At 35.5% G+C, this 25,096-nt stretch overlaps 2 long non-coding RNA genes across 5 annotated transcripts in view; one reads left to right on the forward strand and one right to left on the reverse strand.

The window, feature by feature from the left end:
* LOC140669819 (uncharacterized) overlaps nt 1-25,096 on the reverse strand; it is a 223,338-nt gene that overhangs the window by 30,146 nt on the left and 168,096 nt on the right. Inside the window, exon 5 of one of the 2 annotated variants that reach the window (XR_012047416.1) lies at nt 8,801-10,373. The exons of the other annotated variant lie outside the window; for it this stretch is intronic. This is a non-coding gene — a long non-coding RNA (uncharacterized lncRNA). Of the gene's footprint in view, nt 1-8,800; nt 10,374-25,096 lie in introns of those variants that run through there. 2 annotated transcript variants of the gene reach the window in all.
* Nucleotides 1-25,096, forward strand: part of LOC140669818 (uncharacterized) — a 56,100-nt gene that overhangs the window by 3,683 nt on the left and 27,321 nt on the right. Inside the window, exons 2-4 of one of the 3 annotated variants that reach the window (XR_012047413.1) lie at nt 6,676-6,786; nt 11,787-11,924; nt 24,046-24,230. This is a non-coding gene — a long non-coding RNA (uncharacterized lncRNA). Of the gene's footprint in view, nt 1-6,675; nt 6,787-11,786; nt 11,925-24,045; nt 24,571-25,096 lie in introns of those variants that run through there. The other 2 variants (XR_012047412.1, XR_012047414.1) reach the window with 2 other exon arrangements.

A 25,096-nucleotide genomic window follows, 5' to 3' on the forward strand; every position in this document is an offset into this window, starting at 1 on the left:
AAATTGGTGCGATAAGATAATTTATTTTCTCGGATCTTTTTAAATAACAATTAATTCGTTTAAATACAAATATTCATTTCAATGCATTTAATAATATCAACGTTTACTTAATTAATATAATTATAAAATTAACAATATAAACATATATATATATATATATATACATATATATCTTTTTCAAAGAAGAAACGTTGAATTCTTTATTAAAAACGCTTATACGCTTTAGATTAAAAGTATTTTTAATCGGTTAATTTTAAAGACGATTAATGATAAAGTTAAAACTATTTTCTCTCTTTCTCTCTCTCTATCTATCTAACTCTCTTTCATTTCCGTTGAATTTAGCGTCAATTCTTTTATCAGTATAAAATGAGAAACTCTCTCTCATAAATCCTTTCTGTAACGTTTCAAATGCTTTAACAGAACGATGTCGAACATATTACACAATCATAAGTATTCTGTACATTATCTTTATTTCACACATCTTTTGTAAACTTTATAACAGATTGTCGGCGATTATTGCTCTTCTCTTCCTTTTAAAGCATATAATATACTATCAATGTGTGGCTACATTATTTTTAATATTATCATTTTCCCAAAGATTTTTGTCATGATTTCAGGATTTTTGAAAAGTAGCTTATAGCGCACACATCACAGATTTTTCCTTCCAATTAGTACAATAGCATACTGAAGTTCCTTGTGTGTGTGTGTGTGTGTGTGTATGTTGACATTCATTTATAATATCGCGATAGGATGCAGTTTTAAATAGAATGTAACGAGAAAACCACAGATCTGGGTCGCTCAAATTGAAAATCGTTGACGCTTTTCCGCGAAATTGTGAAAAATCAAATTCCCCCGAAAATCGAGAACGTTGAAAAGCCATTTTCGACGCGGAAATCAACGGGGTCAATTCTGGCTCCGTTCTAGTTGATCGTCGAAAAAGTGTAGGGCAGTCTTCCGATCGGTGTCACCTTTAGTAATGACAAAATCGATGACGCGCACAGGGCTCTTGACGTCGGTTACATGTCGCGCTCGTCGGTGTGCTCCCGGAATCTCTTTTAATCGTGCTGTTAAAAAAAAAAAAAATCCGCGCCGTGAAATAGCACGTCAACGACGGCCGCCACATCGCCGATGTCGTCGATGGAGGCCGACAAAAATTTCCGACCGCGGCGGTTACACAGCCACAAGGTACAAAGCAGTTTCCCGTTCCGCGCCAACAATAATGGACACGCCGAACAAATAATGGAATCGATCCGTCGATGACATATCGATTGGCGCACGTGCGTTACTTATTGCTTCCGTCAACGAGTAATTTCCTCTTTATCCAGAGCCACGACCCCGCTCATAGGGATAGACGGGCATGATGACTGGGTAATATGTTCGACAAATTGGTAAAGAGCTAATTACCGGCCGACCGCGGAAATTATGGCTGGCGTGCCGCGATATCGTAGCATGTGTAATGCGTTCGATTCGCCGTTCGGCTGCGGTATATGTATCGCTAATGCTGTATGTAAGCGCGATAGGATAATAGTCGGATGCACTGTTGCGGGAAAAGGGAACACACATAACTAGCTTCTCCTAGTGTATGAAATGGTTTCCCTATATCACTTTTGCTCTCGTATTTAAACGTGAATTTTTTTGGAAAATTTCATTTTTTACTTTAGCTACAAAATTTGAATATGCAATTTTTAATAAATTTTACCTAGTTTAATAGATTTTATCTAGTTTTAATATAAATGAATAGCTGGACTATATATTTATATTTTACTTTTTATCGTATCACAACTTTTAAGTTTCTTCTGAAAGTACGTCAGTACCTATAGTGATGTCTGTGATAGTAAAAAGTATATATATATATATATATATATGTGAAAATAATGAAACTCTCTTTCTGATTTTCTTTTTCTAATCCTGTAATCTTTCTAATTGTTTAGTTAATTTTTATTGAAACTATGCGAGAATTAATTCAAAGAGAGGTTCATGACTCAGATCTGTTCTAATAGTGACATGTTTAGTTAACACAATTTCACCGCAAGCCGGGAAGGATTCGCTTGCAGTGAAAGCTTAGTTACCATGCCCGCGTTCCACTTGTGTTTGCCATCTGCTGTCCCTAATCTGCCTTCGCACAGACAAGGACAATGCGACCCGTTGAGATGTATCACATTGGAATTTGGATTATCGATCCGTTGATAGTGACATCTCGTGAATCGTTAAGGCCAGCAGGTCTTACTAATATTTTTCTAACTACTGCTTCTCGTCATAGAGCAGCTAGAATCACGACATCGTTATCGTTTAGATGACATTGATGTATGTATCATGACAATCTATGTATCTGCATAATATTGCGCTTGCAGTGACCAATATGAATATAGAGCAGATGGTAGATAGCGAATATTACGTGAGAGTTGACGCTCGCGTGCAGTTTCGTTAGTTAATACGTAATCATTTGTTGTAAGAAGGAGACTGCGATGTTCTAGCGACGCAGCCGTAAATTGCACGACAAATTGCCGCAAAACTCGAATTTATATGCATTTATACGCAAGAAGCATACAAGCGCAAGAATGCAGTGCAAGAAGCGCGCAATTAAATGCCACTCTCTTTTGTATGCATCTACCTAATTAATGTAAATTGTCGGCAGTCAAAAGTCGCGATATACCTGTCAAGATATCGTGGCGTATTAAAACGTTGCGGAGAAATTCTTGCAACTAACTCCACCGGCGCTACACATAAATCTGTAACTTCTCTCTGTGTTTACCGTACGTCTGTATGTAACCTTTCTTTCGATGCATCCGCGAGCGAGAAAACTCCGCGAACTTTTCCCCCCCGATGCACACGACAACCGCTTCATGCATCTTTGGTGCATTTTACAAACGCATCGACAGAACGCCAAGTTCTCCGTGTTCACTGGCTCCGAATCTGATCGCCAATATACTTTGTTACCGATACTTTGCTAAAAAATTTCTCCTTTTTTCGCGACAACATTTAGAAATTTACTACTTCCTCATGGCTGCTTGGCGAATCGTTTATAAATTAAAATATGGTATGGGCTGTGCTTTCGGTCGGTCGATCAGAAAAGAAAGAAAGAGATGTAAAGAACAAGTTTTTTTCAATATTAAAAATGTGTGTCTAAATAATTTGAACTATAATAAATAAAAATCCAAGTAGTTTATTGTCTTTTGTACAGTAATCGCTTTTTAATATGCGATTAATGTGTACAAAAGAAACCTCTCGCTTTATTATATGTATTATATTAATTGCATATATTGGAATTTTTATTCCGTTACTAAAAGGAAATTTTATATCTTCTAATCTGAATGATAAATGCTCATTGCATTTATCATGCTTACGGACGATGTCTGGTGTTACTTCACGTGTATTGTGCGATTATGCAATTCATGGTTATTACGTCGAAAGAAAAATTTCATAATCTCAAAAGCATACAAGGTATTTCACCTCAAGTTTCGAGGCTATATATCTTGAAAAGTTCTAAAGACGGAATTAGAATTAGAAAAAAAAATACTAAAAGGAATCAAATATCAATACTTAAAAGGAAATTAATTCGATTGTACAATTTTCGACAATCAGACAATATTTTCATTAAGATTACTTCTTGTGCTTTAGAAGATATTTTGAGATGTGCAATCTCTGAGATTCCGAAAATTGGGGACGTTAAAGCATCTTGTATACTATAAGTCTCAGATGGCATATAAAAATTAGTTAAGAAAAAAAAAAAGAGAAACTGGATGCGCGAACTGCAATGCATTTCCAAACACGATTCCGGAACTAGACGACGAACGAACGACGTTTCCAACGTGAAAGACATGCCAAGTGAAAAGTGTCAACATTTGCAGTGCTTTTAGCATTATGCTTGAGAAGTGCGCCTTCTTGGGCATTTTATGCGCATTGGCACATGGTTAATGCTCGCTTCGCTCTGAATACACAGTTCTATCGTACTCTTTCGAACGAATCCTTTTGCCGTATAACTCATGATTGACGTGGATACAAATGGAGCATATATACATATGTATGTATAAACGAATAAACTCTCACTATACATTAAAAAATGGAATATGTAGAAAAAATACTAGACTAGCACTAAAAAAACATGACTTGTTTAGCCATCAATGAATGAGATATGAGAGATTACAATAACTCTTGATATACGATATATCAAAATCGTAACTGATGGCACATGAACAAATCATTAATGTACTTCCTCGCCCCAACACTTCACTGACATTTGCTTTCAAGCGGATGTGAAAAGCGTTCTCTAGTAAAAATAAATAAAACTTTTCGCTGATTGAAAAATATAAATTTTTATGAAGTTAGTTTTTATGATATATGATAAAATCGTGATAAATGGATAATCTGGACACATAAGTCCATGTAGGAATTCAAGTACTATATGATATAACTTGAATTAGTTGATATTACAATAATAGAATTCAGAAAAGGACACAGATAGGATAGGCAGAATTTTAGTAGAAATATTGTATTTTAATTAAATTACGTTCTAACGATATGCGGTCCATTTTAACAATATACTTGAATAATTTAATTGATTTCTATTAATAAATCTTTCAGATGCACTCAATTTAATAGATATTTGAAAATTTATCATTATATCCTGAATCGGGGCACAAATCTTTATTTAATATGTTCAAAATGTAATTGAATGGATTTTAATTAAATTCTTGTTTGCCTTGGTCTATATATTATATATTTTAATATAATTTAAATTTTATTCACAATTAAATTTTTTATATTCTTTCATTTGATAGTTTTACAAAATGAATAATGAATGACAGTGGGAAGTATATACCTGGCGTAATAATATCTTTACATAATTTATCGTAATCAATGCACACAATAGACTTATGTTCTTTCTATCCCAACTATTCATTCGTTTCCCTGCTATGTACAATAGTAGGCGTTCCTCATCAACAACAGGATTATGCAAAGTTGCAACCTTGTTAGACCAAATGCACCTGAAAAGTTCTAATACTTCCGTAAACGACGTTGAATTAAACAGTTTCGAGCCAAAGCTCCTCAGGAATTATATGTTGGCGCTCAGTACGGCCCGAGATCGACGAGGTTAAAATTTCTCTCGGGAAATTGGCGACTAATCCGTTCATTTCCAAACAACAAATTAATTTAGGAAGTCTCCGAGATGTCAAATTAATTTTACAATACTTTTAGAAAATATATATATATATACTAATTATCTTTTTATCTATTAAAACATACAAATCATATTTTCTTTAAATAAGTAAATAAATTATTTAAATAAATATACAAATATACATAGTATTAAATAACTTGCATACATGTATATATATATATATATATATATATATATATATATATATATATATGTATATATACACATACATATACATGTATATAAATATATATGTTACCTATTAGTATTATTTTCATATACAATCGGATCGAGGATCGAATAACTTTTTTTTTTATATAGATTTTCAAATGTTTTATATTTTTAAACTTTGCTCGCAACAGATGTACACATGGTGTACAGGATTATGAGATCGTGGATCAGTTTGCGTAAACTGTGTAAAAGGTTTAAATTTGACATTTGTAGTACCTGGATAGCAGGAAACACGATCGAAACAGTATGTTGGAAAATTGGCAGCTGAAGCTGCTCGTCACAGAGACCGCAAAATTTGAGAGTCCGATTTAACCAAGCGCTACGGAATATCGTCAAAGACCGGTTACAAGTCGCAACCTCCCGAATCCGATGACATCGATCGAAACAGTCCCGCTCTATTTCTTTCTTTACCTTTCTCTCCCTCTACCTCTACCTCTCTTGGCGACTACCCGAACCTTTTCGCCGCTATTCCCCTTCCCCTTACTCACTGAAAAACCCATTTATCCCTGCACGAGTGCCCTCGTGTCGCTGATAAACCGGACCGCGCGGCTATCCCGATGAATATAAATCCAATTGCTGTACCGACGTATTATCCTAGCTATATTTTTAACGGTGATAAACAGCCGCGTTACGGTGAAAATCCCCAGCAATTTCTGCGCTCGTTCGCTCTTTAATCGCACTAACGATTGCAACATGTTGTATATCGACATGGAAGGCGATCGCATCGCGAAAGTAATTGTTTCTATATACTCGTAAGTAATTTGCACTTGGAATTTTAATGTGTAATACGGACATTTTTATAATTATTAATACTAGCGCCATTTTTTCTGCTAATTACAATGATTAAATTAATACAGACATTGGCAAATTATAAAATATTGAAAATATAATTTTTTCTTTTTAAATAAACTATTTAACGTTTATAAAAATCAAATATCAAATATGATTACTTACTTAATTTAAAAGAGTATGTTTCATAATATTAAAAGAAAAAAAAATAGAAAGCAGCAAAAGTGATATAGTGGTATTTATTGTTTTTGTTTAAAATGGAAAGTTACTGTCAAAGCTGTATATAAATATGATGTAAAAATATAACTATTATGATATATATGTTTGAAACAATATTTAAAAAATGTTTGTTATTGAGAACTGCTCTCTGCAGGTGACTGTATGACTAATAGTGTGCGTGTACATTGTTTTCTCGTGTTTCATTTAATATTTCTCTAACACTAACTTGTTAATATTTCTTTTTTTGTACTAAACGACTGCTGAAATATATGTTTCAGATGATAATAATGCTCTGTCTGAGTATCGTTTTCTCGATCTGTGGCGCTACCCACGGAATCGTCTACCGTAAATCATATCACCCCCTTTTCCAAGAATCCGCAACAGCGCAGGTGAGTACGCATATATTAACTAGATGATAAATGTGCACGCATTGCGACACATAAATTAGCCGTGTGGTTCAATATATTTTTTTCAGTACAATGATAAAACGTACATGTAGATATTAATTTCGCTCTCGATTCCATTTGCGTTTATAAACTTAAAACTCGGAAACTCTCTGGATTTTCAATTGTGTGTAATCGTAAAAGTTGATAATACTGCGGCATTATTATGCAAAAATCTGCAACAAATTGCTCAAATAATGTGTGTGTGTGTGTGTGTGTTTATTTTTTTATTTGCTTAATTCTCTCAATATATTACGAAGGTTTACATCGTTTATAAATAATTTTATAAATTACCTTATAAATGTATAAGAATGTCGCTACAAGGGATTTAGTAACTTTTTAGAACAATGATGTTTCGAGGTAATTGATATATCAAAGTATAAAACAAAATTGTTAACGCAAAAGAATCTCAAGATTCTTGAAGGAAACGAAGAGCAGCGGATGCATGCCCAGGCGAATTCCTTTTTCGTCGTAATATACGTTTTCATTACGCTTGCTTACTGGAGGGTCTAGGACGTAGGCGCTCTCCTGCCTGCACTTCCGGTTCAACAGGCATTAAGATGAGTATCGTTGACATCGTTTCCGCCCGGAGACGTTGTGCCGGTCTCTCGCGAGGGTGGAATTTAACGAACAAGACAAAACCGTAGATCTTAGCAGAAAAACGGCGGAAGGAGGAGGGGGGGGAAGGAAAAAAGAAACGCGCCGGCTCCCTTTCTGATGTATCTCCCGAAGGAAAGTTCTGCTCGTTACCGGGATGTTCGCGAAGCCCTGATTTATTCGCTCAAATATATATGTCACGCTTTTCTATCGGGAAGTTCGTAAAACTTCAAAGAGCTTTCATTATTTATCGAGACTTGTAATTTGCGAAAGAGAAAGAAAGCTAGTGATTGATGAATATGCGTAGACATACATTCGCAAAAAAAGAGTACCGACTAAAAAGGACGGATTAATTTATAAGAGTTTTAAAAAAATATCCATTGTTAAGCTCAATTAATATTGGTAGCCTCTTCTCGATGCGAATCAGAGATATTAATTAACGCGCAATAAATGTATCGAACTGAATCCTTTGATGGAAGTAGCTGCAATTTCTGCTGTATGAATTTATATCCTAATATTCACCAGAGTTATTTTTTCCTCACTCATTGTTAAATTCTAATTAATTTTTTTCTCATTATATATATATGACTTTGAAATTATATACTACACCTCTCTTTTATAGGCAATTGAATTCTTTCGTTATTCTCGCGTTTCGCACTGTAACTTGTTACTTCTACATGCGACGCGATGTTTCTAGCAGTTTGTACAAAGAATAATTAATTTAGTCACAAGTCTGCTCACGACACACGATTTTAACCCTTTCACCGTACATAGGTTCCGCCGAAGTGCACTTACACCGTGCAGCTCACTGAAGTTTCTACTTGCGCTGGTGTACAAACTTATTTATGACCGTGTCACGAATACAGGAGGATGCATGTGCTCTCTCTAGTTTTCAATGTTGTTTCATTGTTTCCGTATAAAATATCTGAATTGTACTAAAAATATTACTAGAGATAGTACTAAATAGTATTAAAATGAATACTAGAAATTGCATTTACTTGCTAAACTAAATCAATTCGTTATTGAAAGTGAGCTGAATCTATCTTGCTTGAATGATTTTTATATAATCTAGTATCTCCTTCCATAATAAGAAATCAAATTCGGATGTTTGGCATTATTAAGTGTTATTTGCTAATTTGTTTCTACAATTTTAAATTTATTATTCACTTAAGATAATAAAAAACGTTACAATGATTATATTTACAATGATCGTTACAATTAGCAAATGATCGTTATTAATATTGAATGCGTTATAACATTTTCATAATTATTTTTTAAACTTAATTATTTTTTAATCGCGTAATTATTTTTTAAACTTATTTTCTAAACGCAATAATAAATTAACACTTAATTGTGCCATTTGTTTCCGATTATTTTGGTTTGTAAGAAAACTCTATAGAATTATGATGCCTTTATAATGAATGATTAACAAAGATAATTCAATTGAAAGATAAATTCATATTTAATGAATATATAAAGTTTATGTATCGCTGTAACTGATAGCTAAGTAATTTATAGCTAGGTAAATAAGATGTTAAAAACACGTTTCTTGCGTAAAAAGTAAATTACCTGCGATTGCAAGAGTAGCGTGCAGTCTTTCTGGTATATTTAAGTTGATGATGGTTAATAAATAAAGTGGTATAAATCACGCGAATTGAACTGAAAGAATTATATTTCAGATTTATAATTCTTTAAATAAATAAACAAAGATACACGTTTGTGAATAATGTTTCTGCTTTGTAACCCTTTGTGATCTTAAACCGAGATGTTTGTTATATACTCGCCAAAATATTTTGAATAACCTAGATTACAATCGTAAAGAGTTAATACCAGATTCTACAACAAAGTAATGCAAGAACTTTCATCCAAGTGACGTCAGCGTTTGTTGTATCCCTCATAAAATTTTAACTCTTGAGAGAATTGTTTCCTCGACTGAAAATTCCTCTAGTTTCGTAACATTAAAATATATTTATGTACACACATAACGTTTTCACACGAAGCGACCTTTCTGGAGAAAAAGCAACGTTGCCTGTTTGCGTTTGGGAAACACGTCGTCCGGACGCGGGTTAAATTCTCTAAATGAAGAAGGTCTGATTTATACCACTTTATCTCTCGTTCGTGCATCCTCGGTGACGGGAGGATTAAATTCGACGGACGCTCCTCGTCGCCAACGTCGTGGTTCGACAGAAAGTCGTAGATCGGGAGTCTGTCAGCGGTCGACGTCGTACGGAAATGACGGAAACAGGCGCAATGGCGTTAGCCTCGTTAGCGTCGCCGGCTGGGCGAGAGAACCGACGATAAAGTTTCAGCGAGAATAATCTCGTTTCTGCACTCCCGGTGGCGTGCAACTTTCGTCTTCGCGGCGTTTATTCGCGCGCGCGCGCGCGCACGCGAGCTTTCAAGAAACAATAAGCGTCGGCCAATTAGTCGAGGGAGTACATCGCGGAGGCCACACGCTCTCTCGAGGGTTGCGAACGACAGACGAATGAACAGGAGCGAGAAGAAAACGAAGCGATGGTGCGAGTTAAAAGTTTCGAGGAACGTCGGGTAATTTATATTCATATTACAACGCGCGTTGGAAATGGGCGGGCGGGGGTAGGGTGAATTTTCGTCGGCCAACAACTTGGGAAGCGCGCCCGCGCCCCTCGCGTTTACGAGTCTCGGTACTTAAAAGCTCATTTCGCTGATTTGTAACGTCCGCGGCACGTTTCGCGAGGTTCGCGTGCTTAGCTTCACTGATATCAGCCCGGCTGGATGGGAGAGAGTTAAGAAGGAACGAACCAACACCATCCTCGCTCTTGCACGTAGAAGACGGAAATCTTGAATATTATGAAACGCCACCACGAACGACCGAAGCTCGTGCTTCGTTCTTGAACACCCGGCGATTAATGTCGTCGCCGTCGCAAGCGGCGCTTCTCGTGGGCGTGAGTACCGCTCTGTAATTAAACAATATTGAAAAAGTATTAAAACTGCAGATTACTTCGCGCTTAAGATGTGAAGTTATTAATATCAAAGAAACATCTTTCTTTTAATTAATCAATTTAAATAAAATTTTATCAATATATACAGAGTAAATATACAAATTTGTTTGCGTGCTAAATTTGATTTTAAAACTTTAATAATGAAATAAAAAATATTTATTTTTATGATAATATTTCGTCAAAGGAGATACATTTGATACATTTATAAAAGTTGTTATTATTGGATTATTAGCTCATTCAACAGTTAGCATTTATGTTAAAAAATTGATAGTATAAAATTTATTTCACCACAATCATTAGAGCAATGGAAACAAAAATGTCAAAAAAATACCGTATACTTTGTATAACGAAATCATGAAATTACTTTTTCAAAGCGTTTAATGATTTAATGAAACGAAAGCCTCGAAGAATTATGAAAGCTGATGCATCTAAGGCGCATGCTTTGTTTTCATGGTCGTCGATTAATATTGCGAAGAAGCGGCAGCGCGTGGTATAATTGAAAGATATTACGAAATTTATGCTGTAATATGAGAAACAGCGACAAAGATAATGGAATCGCTGACTGAGAGCGGTCAACTCGACGAAAAGTATTAAAATTAGTGCGTCGTGTCGAGAACATTCGCGTTTGCAATCATATATACGTCGTTACGATCGTGATAATTCTAGTAGATTCGAATCCCCAAACCGCACAAATATTATTTGTGAAATTTACATATGTCCAACGGATTCGCAATGTAATATAAATACGTAAATTACGGAAAATCATGAAAATTGCAACGAAATATTGAAATTGTTGGACACTTTGCGAAAGTTTCGCACGTACATTACGGATCGAAGATAAATGGTAAACGAATATTGTTATGATAGTGATAGAAGAGCACGTATTGCACAAACAACTTCATCGAATACAGATAACTACTATCAGAATGTCAACTAGAACGAGAATCGGACAGACAAGCAATCACGGAATCAAAGTAGCTACAAAATTTTTAGCGTCACTCTTAGCGTCGATCATAAAATTCTTGTACATTTAATCACCACCGATAAAACTTGCAGCCATTTTGATTTTCCGGATTAGCGATGAGACGTGGCGTATATTCGTTCGTCCCTCTCAACCACTGCGTTTCTGTTGTGTCCATTGCTGAAAACGATCCGTTTAAAAAAAAGGGATACTCGTATACACACAGGACGCGAATTTTTTAACGTCGCAAACGATGGACGTTCGCAGATGGTGCCGAATATTTCGCGGCTCGTTTCAAAACGGACGAGGCAAACCGCGGAGATTGCGGTAGGGCAAACAATAACAAACACCGCGCGTTCGCACACGTTACCGCACCTCGGGATTACTGTAACTTTCCCATTTTCCAGCAGGACAAGGGTTTATTAATATCGCAGCAGGAACGCCAGGCGCTTCTATTCGGGACACTACGCGGATGGATTAATGCCGCGCTTACTTCTCGTTTACGAGATTACCCAAACTACTCGTCCGCTTGGGATTTAATGCAGGTATGTATTCTCTCTCTCTCTCTCTCTCCCTGCAAAATCTAATCCCTATTCCCCTCCGAAACATCCCCTCGCGACTCCTCCAACTTCCCGAATTTCGGGCAGCGGGTAAATCGACTTGGTGCGCGCTCCGTTCGTGACGCCGTCGCGAAAACATTTATCGACGAATTAATCCGTCGTAAACGGACGCCCGGGTGGTAGTCAACAAGCTTCCTGGCAGCCTGCCGCCGTGGATCTGGTTTGCAGGCTCGGGTATCGACCTCTTTCCTCTCTACCGGATAACGGGTGTTTTTCAATTTACGCTAATTGCGCGCCCCGTAAACTCTGTTTACCAGTGACTTTCGGTTTCGCGACGCGCATTCCGTCGACATGGACTTCCTTCCGGCAGCGTTAAATCCGGACTCTTGTGCAATTTCTCGGCCAATTTAAGAAATTACGATGACAAAATTTATTTGGCGAGTTGTTGAGTTTATTTCATTTATTTTTATATAGATATAAGTCTCTGTTAAATTGTATTATTGTTATTATTATTACTTAGAAACATATTATTTATTTATAAATATTTTCAGCACATTCTATTCCATTATCACCTTTAATTTTGTAATAACAGAATATAGATATTATCTTTCAATATATTTGGTTTAAAATTTTAATATAAAAATTTTTTATAATTATAGTTATTTAATGATTTCTAAAATAGTCTAAAAAAGAAAAAAATTATTGCTTTTGAAAAAACTCACAAAAATTTTAGATTACTATTACATATTATATTTTTTGTATATAGAAATGTCTCAAATGGTATAAACAGTTTAATATATGTAACTTCTCAGTATTTTAAATATTTGAAAGTTTTAAAAGCTTTTTTCACTTTATTTATTTTATCTGGAAAATAATAATTAAACAACGCTTTATCAAATATTCCAAACATTAATAAATATAAATTATATTCACCATTATTACAAGACTGTTATAACAATTATAAAGACAGTTTTAAAACATTGTGTGTAGGTGAAATTTTCAAGTTTTACATAAAATATATGGGGATATATAGAGCCCGAAAATTAATGTAAATCGTGAGGAAAATCAATTTAATAAATATTTCTATCGAGTTTTTCTGGCTTTATGTCAGTCAAAGTCAATTTCCAGACATTGTACAAAGTATTTCCAGATGAAGTATTATTAATGTTTCTCTTATTTAATAGAAATAAATAATTGATATATTCAATTCTAATACTTCATTTTCTCCGATTATTTTTCGCAAGAGAAAGGCCATCCGCGAATACGCTATTTTTAACAATTAAAATAAGACTCTAAATATAAGTGATAATCAAATAGGCAAATGACAGCCAAGGGAGATCAAAAGCGTGAAATAGAGATATCCAATTAAAGATTTATTAATTTAAATTAATTTAATTTATACCTTTCGAGCCCTTTTAATAAAATAATGCTAATACAATTAAAAAAACATTAATTGCTCACAACATATAAATTAAATTAATTAAATAAATCTTTAATTGGATATGTTTATTTCACGCTTTTGATCTGCATTGGCTCTCATTTGTCTATTTAATTATCACTTATTATGCTATTTTTATTTTGAACGTTTGATCCGTAATCAATCTATCTGGCGTGAGCTATATATATATATATATATATATATATATATATATATATATATATATATATATATATATATATTTAGTAGGAGTCACAATGAAGTCGTTTGTCGCATATCGACAGGCGCGCTTACAGTGTTGCGGAATTAACGAAGCGAGTGACTGGACTAAATATCACGTTTTGCCCGAGCCCCCCTCGTCCTGCTATTTCACGAGGTTCGTACAACATCCTGGAAACACCCTTGAGTGCTCGAGACGGCCAGCGGTAACGCAAGTTTCAGATTTAGTACCCAGAGTTGCCTCGAGGACTCGTCCGAGATGAGAATCCAACAAGCTCGCTAAGCGACGTCCTGGTTTTCCTCTTTAAAGAAACTCTCCTGATGCCACTTAATCGATCTCCTTTTCGACTTTTAGAGTACGAGGACGCTGCGTCGTCGTAACTCTTAAGCATCCTCTCGCCAAAACGTAAGAGCAATTTGCGGGACAATCTAATTTATCTCGCCAGTCTGATGAGGAAGTTCCTTTAAGATTTTAAGACTGGAGAGATACTTTGTTTAGTGTTATCAAGATTCATATCGAGAGATCGCTATCTACTCGTTCATAAGATCGATTCGAGATGAAAACCATGGCGTGTAAAAGTATATATACAAGAACAAATAATAGTTTTCCTATTGAAGAGATAAATCTGTGCCTGTGCCTTGCGATTGATTTTCTTTTCACCGTACTTGAAATCAGAGTCGACGATGTACTAAACGAATCATCAAACTTTTAAACCGTGCGATGAAGTTCATGCTCTTCAGAAACTGACGTCTGCCGATACGTCTTATCGTAGCGTAGAATTTTCCTACCTTCAATATTCGACGTCGCATTAAATTCGATAAATCTTGAGCCATATCTGGAGCAATGAGATTACACCTATTTAAAGATATCAATGAGAATTTCAACTTGTTCCATGTAATTGAAATGTGATTCACTGCGAGTGCGTTGAATTTCCGCAGCTGTCACGAGATGCGGTATATCTCGCTGTAGAAAACGAGTGGCAGAAAGTTCGTGTCATCTGTATCGTAGCGTGTAACAGACATTTGTATCCACTTTTTCGTGTATTTTTCAAATTTTCAAACGCTCCGCATCAACGTATGTCATAAAAGAATTGGAAGATTTAGAGAGAGATATCGCTTTTATTAATACTACAAGGCGTGCCTTATCACTAGATGTATATCTGCAATCATTTATAGCGACCATATTATTCCCATTGGAAAGGGGTGGTTTCGACCTATTGTAATGATAATATCGAAGGCCTTCCGTAGAGAGCAACGGCAATGCACGTACACGTGTCCTTTCGTCGGACGCGATGTTGTGTGTTTAACAAACCGTGTTTGGCCCTACGTTCAACAAACCACGTGCGCGGCCATAAATTGGTTTAAATATTGATCCTCATTTTAATGCGAAGCAAATTGTACGCTGTGCAAATTATATCTGATTATATCACATAGAATTTGTCATCCGCAAGATATGCACAGCGGTATTTATTGTGTTAATAATCGACATAGAGCATCCTAATTATTACTTCACACTTGTATCCTTTGATCATTGCAGCAGATCGGCGATTAATTCTTCAGAATAGCAGGACGGCCACGATGAACAAATGAAAGTCGCTTCGCGAGTGACTGATAAATCAACGAGTGTTATGACACATTACAAAGGATGTCGCACTGTTGGTTGTTAAAGTCACACGGTACAGTTTTTTTACGATTCCGTTATGAAATGCGAACTCGTTGGCGGCTAAAAAAAAAAAAAGAATAGCGCATGAGTTACGAGCGAAGTATAATCGAGTGCTTATCGTCTTCGAGCAGTGCGTCGTGTAATCTGACAAGAAACATATTGATGAGTCTATACTCACACTCCACCCAATGTGTTTTTATGACAGTCGTTGTACAAGGCACAATGTACTATAGATTGAGATGAATAATAATTTGAAGTCGAAAGTAAAGCCACAGATCAGAGCGAGTATGCACTCACTCTGCCGTGCTTTTGTATATATTTTTCATGAAAATGGAAAACACCATTCTCCATGCGCGCGACGTTTCGCGCGCGCGTCTCTTTATACATTTTTCATTCAAAGCAATATATATATATTTATATATATTTTTTTGGCATGTTTTTTTATTCTATAGAAAGTTTATTTATATTTCAAATAATATTTTTATTAAAACAAATATTAGTGAGAAGAAACAAAATATCAAAAATAGATTAGATAGGTAAATTTTTGGTAAATAAAACTTGCACTGATTAATAAATTAATCGGTTTCGTACTTAATGAGATGAATTTAACTTGAATAAACTTAAGTAGTTTATAATTTGTTACGATTTTGTAACATTGTGTCAGCGCATAATAGTTCTGTAATATAGAAAAGTTTCTTGTTCTCTACCTCGGTGGTTCATCCATTAACAGTTACGTTCATTCAGTTAAATCCACTAATTATAATATTAATATCATCCATGTCTGAAATATATTTTCCATTATATTAATTAATTCTTTATTTAGAAGACATGAAATTATTTTTTAGTGTAATGCTTTTCATTATTTTACAAAGTTCTGTAATAATTTATTTCCTCAGAACAAAAAGTAGAAAAAGCTAATATTTTAAAAAGATATTTATTTCTGATTCTTTTAACATCACGCCAATTTTATATGAATAAAATTTTTTTACAGAAATATAAATGTATATCTTGGTTCAGTTCTCTTTTTCTCTCTCTCTCTCTCTCTCTCTCTCTCTCTCTCTCTCTCTTTTAATATTTTTATTTTATTATATATAATTTTTCTTTAATGTAGACATTGTGTTATATATTGTATGTGTTATGTATTGTAATATTTATGTATTTTTAATTAAAATATATCTGATCCAATCGTAAATACATGAGAGATAAAATCTGTATATAATCAATAAAGACATCTTTTAAAATATTTTATATAATTATTGCATTAAAACATTGCAAATTTGATATCTATGGTTCTTAGATAAATTAATAAAAAACTCCAATACATATAATTAAAAGAAATAATTTTAATTATTATTATAACTAACTTTTTGCATATAGAAAGCTTTACACACTCTCATCTATCCGAACACATATTTTCGTCGTTAAAATTTGTAAGTCCGCTGTCTTTGTTAAAAGAGATTGATTTCTCATTTAGACAGAGCTAGCCATCGATCACGCCAAAGTAAACACCGTACGAGCGTGTCTCTCTAACGGACGCAAGATAGTAGCTATTAATGTGCCGGTATTAGCACTTGCCGCACAGATTAAGTTGCATTCGAACGAAATTGCATTTACCGGATGCAGTAGTGCGGCAATGTTAAACGTCTGCGCACGCAGGACGCCGATGTGTCTTTCCTTTTATATTAATAACCCCCCTCAGGTTCTTACATGTGCCAACAACGCTGTGCGAGCGGGGAATTATTTTTACCTATCGTATACAAAGAGTGTGCACATATTAGCGCATATGCGCATACGCGATGTCCGACGAACAAACGAGGGTGCAAACACAGGCAGGCAGTGGAGATCGATGCTGCACTCTCGCCGGCGAAACGTCACGCAACGTCGCTTATGCATATGACCCACGTTGGCAGGGAGAAAGGATGACACAGGAGAAAAAGAGAGAAGAATGAAAGAGAGAGAATAAAAAAAAAGATGTAGAGAAAAAAAAAACGATTCTCCACACACCGAGTCCGAGGCATGTTTTTCCGCACACGCGATCACGTCCGGTCGCAACGTGACGCAACGCACCGCAACGTAACGCGTAGCGCCGATATTTTTATACATATACGTATATATATATATATATATATATATATATATATATATATATATATCAACGATGCATTCATCCACCATGCTGTGCGTTCGCGACGTTTTTCGCAAGAGCAATAAGCAGACGCGTCAGGTGGCACCTCGTCGACGCTGGAATTGATTCGAAAGTTAAGCCCTACCCTCGGAAGCGAGGAACATTGGGAAGCTGCACGCGAATTCATCACAAAGATCTTTGGCGTGTGACTCGCGCCGTTCGTCTGAAAAATATCTCTACCTCTAGTATCTCTCTCACTCTCGCGTCTCCATTCACTCTTTGTGTTTGTGTTCCCCCTTACAACGCACACGCGTTCCCTTATGTTTTTTATCATTGGCATACGTGCGCATTCGTCGCGAGGGAAATCCGACCGACTCGACGTGGCGGTCTTTTTTCCATCACCGATGCATGACTGCAATACTAATATGATATATACATTTCTGAATAGCATATAGGGTAGGTCCGAGAGAGATGGACCACAGAGTAAGATGGATAGGGTGAGTTGTTTATTTCTCGGCCGCTAGAGTATACCGGCGGCAGTTTTGTCTACATGGTAATAACGAACGTGAGTATTAGGCAGTATTATTATTACGAGTTCTTATTTGCTAGAATTTAGCTAATATATTGCGTAATGCTGGTTTCAGTGGAGGCATAATAGTAGCTTAGTCCAGCTCTCTCTCTCTCTCTCTATATATATATATATATATATATATATATATACAAGGTATGTTTAAATGGAACATAAACTGACGAATAATGACCTTAGTCTGCATTTCAGTTGAACATACCTAACAATATCACATTATTGCAATGCCTTTAATCGCGCGAAAAATTTTATTGTGATATTGAATGACGGTACCGTTTGATTCAATGCATATATAGTTGTAATTGTTGACGGTATTCACGCATCGTTGTTGACAAACGTTTCGATAAATTTTCGTTTTATTCGTCAACGTATCAAAGAGAGCGAGTTTATACAGCAAAATAAATATTTAACTTTTTAAGAGATAAAACGGTCCATCTCTACAATCAGAGAGAAAGAGAGAGTTTCGTTATGCAATTCCATACTTTCGATGAAATTCCGAACGGATCATCACGTGGGAAATGGAAGTGTCAATAACCTCGTCGTGTCGCGTTTGTAATTCTTTTACTAATCAAAATTCAGTAAACCTTTTGTAAATTTTCTCGCATCGGAGCGGTGCACGTTGCGTTCGTATTGACAGGCGACATCAATGTAATCGCAAAAAACGAGAATTCAGCGAATGTCCGCGAAGAAACCATAAGAGAAAATCGCGGACTGTCTACTCTCGTGGCATTTTATTCTTGTCGACGGATGATCTAATCCAAGCGCGTAGATAGAGACGGGCACATTCTCTACCATAACAGCGTAACGTGCAGATACATCTCTACGAGATGAACTTTCTCTATTCGCTCTGCCATGAAATACGAGTTATTTCGAGGTCACGACACAGCTATTTTATATTAAAACTTTCAGTCCGCTAGATAATCTCATTAGGACTTTTAATTTTCGTTCAAAGAAATCACCGCGCCCTTTGTCCTCAAGTTTTTAATACGCGATATTTTTCCTGAAATTTTCTCGCTCAGGTCATGCGATTTCCTCTCGAATTATTCGTAGCTTAGCGCACTTTTTTGCGCGAGCGATACATTTCTCAAAAGTGTTGATAAATTCTTCGGGGCTTATAGCCTTGTATAAAATCGGGATTTTAGTTGTACTTCGCGTTTGCATAACAGCCGCGGCGTTAACGTGTACAATTTATAATTTTTGTACAGTAGATAAAACGCGCAATCTGCAGCTTGCGTGCTGTTGCTAATGCACGCGAGAAATTAGATCATTCGTAATGTCGTCGTTGCCAGTAAAACGCGTTAAAGTACAGTAAAAACGTTGTTTGAATATTCGCACATATCACACTGAAATAAATAATGCAACGCATTGCAAAACCGTTCTGACCATTTGTCTCATGCGTTCAGTGACGATTCTATCCGTGAGATATGTAAAATCAACTTATAAGTACTCTGAAAATTCAATTATCATTAACTAAACAGACGTGTATCAACTTGTAAATATCCAGTGAATTTATGATTAAGTGGAATTCAATTTATTGGAATAAACTCTCATAACAATACTGCAATGCTAATGAAATATTACTGAGGGGCTATAATACACGGACCCGGCATACATACGCAAACACACACCAATAAACGCATGATACATTATTAGCTGTGTGACTGAATACGTGTACCGGAATATTACACGAATAAGAAAGGCAACATGTTACACAAGTATCGATAATTAGCTACACAATACGGCAGGCTGCAATTCATATTGTTGCCACAAACCATATTGTTGCCACAATCATCGATTACTATTTTCATCACGCATAATTCACTAGAAAATTTCATTCTTTTACCATTTGATTCTTGTTGGAAAATATTATCAGTCAGAAATGCTCATACGATGTCGGCAGTTGAGGCGTATTTACAATTGGCTGAAATGTATCAATATTTGCGATTCCATACATTTTTTAAAATGAACGATATGATGTATTTTTTTTTTTTTTCAAGATACGATTGATGCAGCATATCCGAACAATTTAATTTATATTTATAACAGTGTTAAACGTTATATTAAATAATGGAAAATAGTACAATCCCTCTAAAAGTGTTCTCTATAGATAAAGGACTAATTCTCTTTAATTTGCCACTAAAATTAATTTCCAGGATTCTCCGAAACACTCCGTATATCGTTCTTTTTCGTGACTGTCCATGAGAAACGAAGCAGCTTCGTAAATCCCGAAACCCGGCGAAAAGTCGCCGCAACGACATCGCTGCGTCGCGTGCTGATACTTTTCCCGAAGTTTTCGCCCCAGTGAAATGGGTGTCTGTGAAGTTGGCACGACATTTTATTAATTTTTAAAAAATAATGGCAATTCCAGTAGCACTTTTCATAGTTCTATAGTTCCTGATAAACATTAAAAAAAAGTTCCGCATATTTAATATCATAAATATCAAAAATAAAAAATGACGTGCTAACTTCACGTTCCAGCACGGCACATTCTCCTCTAAAGTACAAGAAAACATCGAAAATCAAGATGTTTATTAAGAGTTCTCGTTAGTTCTGTACCAATTCTATAATTATATATCATTTCAAGACACGACACATTTTTACTAAGTGGCGTGCTGGACGTAATTGTTAAAAATTGTTTTAAAAATAAATAATGATCGGGACTCTGTTTAAAACTGATTTTAATGCATAGAACTCTTGCAGAATTGTCGAAAACTATCGTTAGAATTGTCGAAAATCATCAGCACGACACATTTTTACTAAGTTTCGTAATACGCAATTAAAACGTAAATTGTTTAAAAGTTAATTGGTGGAATCTCGATCTGAAATTATATATATATATATATATATATATATATATATATATATATATATATGCGACTCTCAGTTAGAACTATCGGAAACTCTTGTAAAAAATAAGAATTTTTAATTCGTTTTAGTACTTTAGAGAGAAGAGTGTCGTGTTCAATTCGCAAAGTTAACGCGTCATTCTTTATTTTTGATTTTTTTGGTAATTTATTGGAATTTTGCCTTGAAATGATATATAATTATAGAATTGGTACAGAACTAACGAGAACTCTTAATAAACATCTTGATTTTCGATGTTTTCTTGTACTTTAGAGGAGGATGTGCCGTGCTGGAACGTGAAGTTAGCACGTCATTTTTTATTTTCGATATTTTTGATATTAAAAATGCGGAACTTTTTTTAATGTTTATCAGCAACTATAGAACTATGAAAGTGCTACTGGAACTGCTATTATTTTTTAAAAATTAATAAAATGTCGTGCCAACTTCACAGACACCTGAAATGATCGGTAGGATGAAGAGACGCTTGACGAGAGAAATTCACAGCCTCTCTGGCACTGGAACCGGAAGTATAACCACGGCTCTTCGATCGTGTACACCAGCGGTTCCTCATCGTCGTCCCTTTTCCCTTCAATTCTCTCTCTCTCTCTCTCTCTCTCTCTCTCTCTCTCTCTTTCTTTCTCTCTCCCTCTCTTTCCTGTTTCTTCCCTCGTGCTGTTCTCCATCCCTTACGTTCCGTAATTCCTCTTTAAGCTGCTATGGGAGGTCCGCTCGCGTGTCACACGTAGCGCGAGGATGAATACAAAGGCGCCTTAAGGAGACGCCGTCCGTACTGATGTTCTCGATATTCACGACGTCGTCGTTGTCGGTGCACGCGACTTAACCGGATGTGTGTGTGTGTATGTGCGCGCGCGCGCATGAGCTCAGATTGTATATGTGTGCGGTTTTCCTCGGCAGGCTTATGGAAGACTACCGACTACACCGACCGCTGACGTCGCGAACAATGGGGCGATTAACGCGACGGGAATGTGGAAAAGCGGTGATGTCTTGCGCGACGATAACGGAAACGCTTGGAAACGCGGTTAGAAAGACGTGAAACGGGACGAGCCGCATCCGGTTGAGCGGTTCAATGAGATTCTTGCTACGCTGAACCGGCAGCGGTCTCTTTTTTTAGTCGATTCTTTTGAGTTACTCTTTCTTTGTTCATAATTTTGTTTTCTTTAATAATAGGGTTTATATGGCAGTTTTCGATATATGTATAAAGGTATTTCTCCGTGATTTAAACTTGAAAAATAAAAATAAATAATTGAATTTTATCCTTTCATTAAAATATCGCAAATGAGCTTTGCGAGTTTTGCTTTTTTTTCCTTCTTTTCATATGCTATGTGTAATACTGTAAATAGTTACGTTTATAAAACTACTTAACCAGATGCACGCTCGTTTTTTGCAAAAGCTTGTGCGGATTATTTAATGCTAATAGTCGAGAAGTACACATGATAATTATTATTTTCGAAACAGAAGAGAGAAAGTAGATTACAAATTGTGAGTCGAGTCGAAATATTTTATTTTACGAAATTTATCCAATTGTATTTATTTGAGAGAACGTGATAGTGAATTTTCTGAAGCATTGTAACTATAGCATTATTGCCTCGGAAAATATTTCACTGTTACGATTGCCCTTTCACCCCGGCAGTATATATTCCCCGATTTTTGATACGAATCGCCTCAATAGCTTTTATCGCAGGATATCTTTGTGCACGTGAGTGTGTATTTCGCCTCAGTTAAACACCTTCCGTATCTTCTTGAAGAGTATCCCTTTTCTAATCTCGAGAAGGGATCGCGAGACGTATACATAGAAGGCTCTCTTTTTCTTTTTTCTTTTTTTTTTTTTTTTTTTTTTAATTGAACTTGTGTGACGCAGAGATGCGAATTCCATTGAAAATATCAGTACTTTTTTTTTCCTTACAGCAAAAATTTTACTATGTAGAGATAGTTTTAGCATTATATTTCTTGAACATTTTCACATAGAGATGAAGTTGTTTTCTACAGGAATAATTTGATCTAATAATGAAAAGAGACTTTCGAAATAAATTAATGTTTCTAAGATAATAATTCTGATAAATTTTAATGTTCATAGAAATCTTAATTTACTAATTTACTAATTGATCTCTGTTATGTTAAATTATTGTTTACAATTATTTCTTAATATTTTGCAATGTTTTCTAGTAATTTATACGTAGAAGCATAAAAAAAATTTTTCTACAAAACAATAAAAAAAAGAATATAAATAATTATTCAAAACTTTCTCATACAGCTGTATTATTTTAGTTATCATTAGCACACATCTTTTCATTAACGAATGGTAAACATACCGTTAACAATGAAATAAATTGCGAGATAAAATAAGACAGTCGGTTCCTTCAAGGGACTCCGGCGCCTTAATGCACTATAAACGACGAAAGGTCGTGTCGAGGTCTTGAGCAACGTGTTTTGCCACGGACCCACACTTCCAGCCACATTTTCTCGAGAATTTCTCGTCATTTCGAATTTCAACGACATCGCGAATAAATCTTCGCTCGCCCCCTTCGAGAGTGTACAGCGGCTATCGCGGCCGGAAACACTTGAAAGCAGTCGTGAGGCGAGGGCGAGCAGCTTTTCCGCCAGAAAATTGAATTTCTCAGATAAGGCACTTCATCCTCGTCTTACAAGGACATCAAATGCTCGGCGCCACATTTTCTTTCTCCACCTACCTCAGTCTGATAATTAAATTGTGATTTCAACTCGTCTTTTTTTTGCTCATTTTGTGAAGAGCTAAAACACGTGCAATGATAAAGCACACGAAAAAATTCAAGTCGAGTATGACGGTTCAGTGTTATCGCTGTTGATAATTGGAAAACATGAAATATACGCGAGAGGAATGATGTTCATTAATCGACGCCACCGTCGTCACCCTTTAAACGTGAAAAGCTTTGCGTTTTATTAGCGTGGCATCATGAGAGAACGAACAGATGGTTCAATTTTTTTCGCGGAAGAACGGGATAAAATCGAGAAGTTGCTATCGATCTCTTATCAAATAATATTGAAAAGATATATAAGCCTAAGCTATTCAAAAAAATAGGCCACTATACAATAATCCCACAAATTAATATCAGTCTATTATTATTATTTTTTTTATAAATTCAAGATTTTTTAATATTATTTATATCGTCATATACAAATCTTTATATCTTTTATTGCATTTTTTCTAAAATCTGTGCATCTCTTGTGCTTTAGTTCCGATGAAGACAACAAAAGAAGCGTTTGGAAAACGGGCTGTCTCGAGGCGATAGCGTCGGATCTGGCCTGGATCACGGCGTATATCGTAGGACTATGCTTCATGTCGATCCTAGCACATATGCTGGCTATTGTATCGGCCGGGATACTTTTGTGGATCTCGAGGCGTATATCGGTCACCAACGGTTAGTGTTCTTTACGTAAATACCGTGATTATTTTATGCGCTCGTATTGCATCTCTACAATATAAAAAAGCTTTTTATAATTGCAGTATGTAAATTATTTAGAAACTCTCTCTGTTTCTCTCTCTTTCGCGCGGTCTTTGATGTTATTAAATAATTGCAATTAGTTTGCAATTTAATTATTATTAAAAAAATATCAATTGATATCTATTTATCTCGCAGGCAAATAATTAATTACATAGCTATAACGGTTAATATGGTGTTAATATTTATCGATATAAATTTTAAACATAAATAATGGTATTATAAAAAATAAATATGGACAAATTGATTATAAAAATTTATATAAATGTTATTCGGAGCAAATTTTTCCCATTTTTAAGGATACTTGCTAGTGTTTTTCATTTAAAGTAGCGACCAATAATTTATATTCAAGACAAAAAAAAGGTTTCCATAATTGCACATAGTTTTTGTAAGCAAAGAAGGAAATGGATGGGAGTGGCAATAGGGAGAGAATAGAAGTTCTTATTGCTTCCGCTTTGCAAACCCGGTGGCCATCAAAGGGGGCGAATCCCTTAGGGAAAACGGGATGTTTCGTCGCGATAACAATGGCCAGACCACTTTGAACAGAACTATTCTCGATTGCGCCGTACGTTATCGGATTGCCCTTTGTGACGATTCCGACCTACGCTTCTATTATCACCTTAGCAAAGATTCTCTCCTAAGGTCTTACGAAAATCTGTCGAAAATGTATTTCAAAAGTTGTATGTAGAATGATACGTTTACGAAACCAAATCAGTTTCACTTATGTTTAGTCCTCACATATATTATATTTATCACATTTGTAGAAAAGAACAAAAAACATATAC

This window comes from Anoplolepis gracilipes, chromosome 9, assembly GCF_047496725.1.
Source record: "Anoplolepis gracilipes chromosome 9, ASM4749672v1, whole genome shotgun sequence".
Classification (NCBI taxonomy): domain Eukaryota; kingdom Metazoa; phylum Arthropoda; class Insecta; order Hymenoptera; family Formicidae; genus Anoplolepis; species Anoplolepis gracilipes.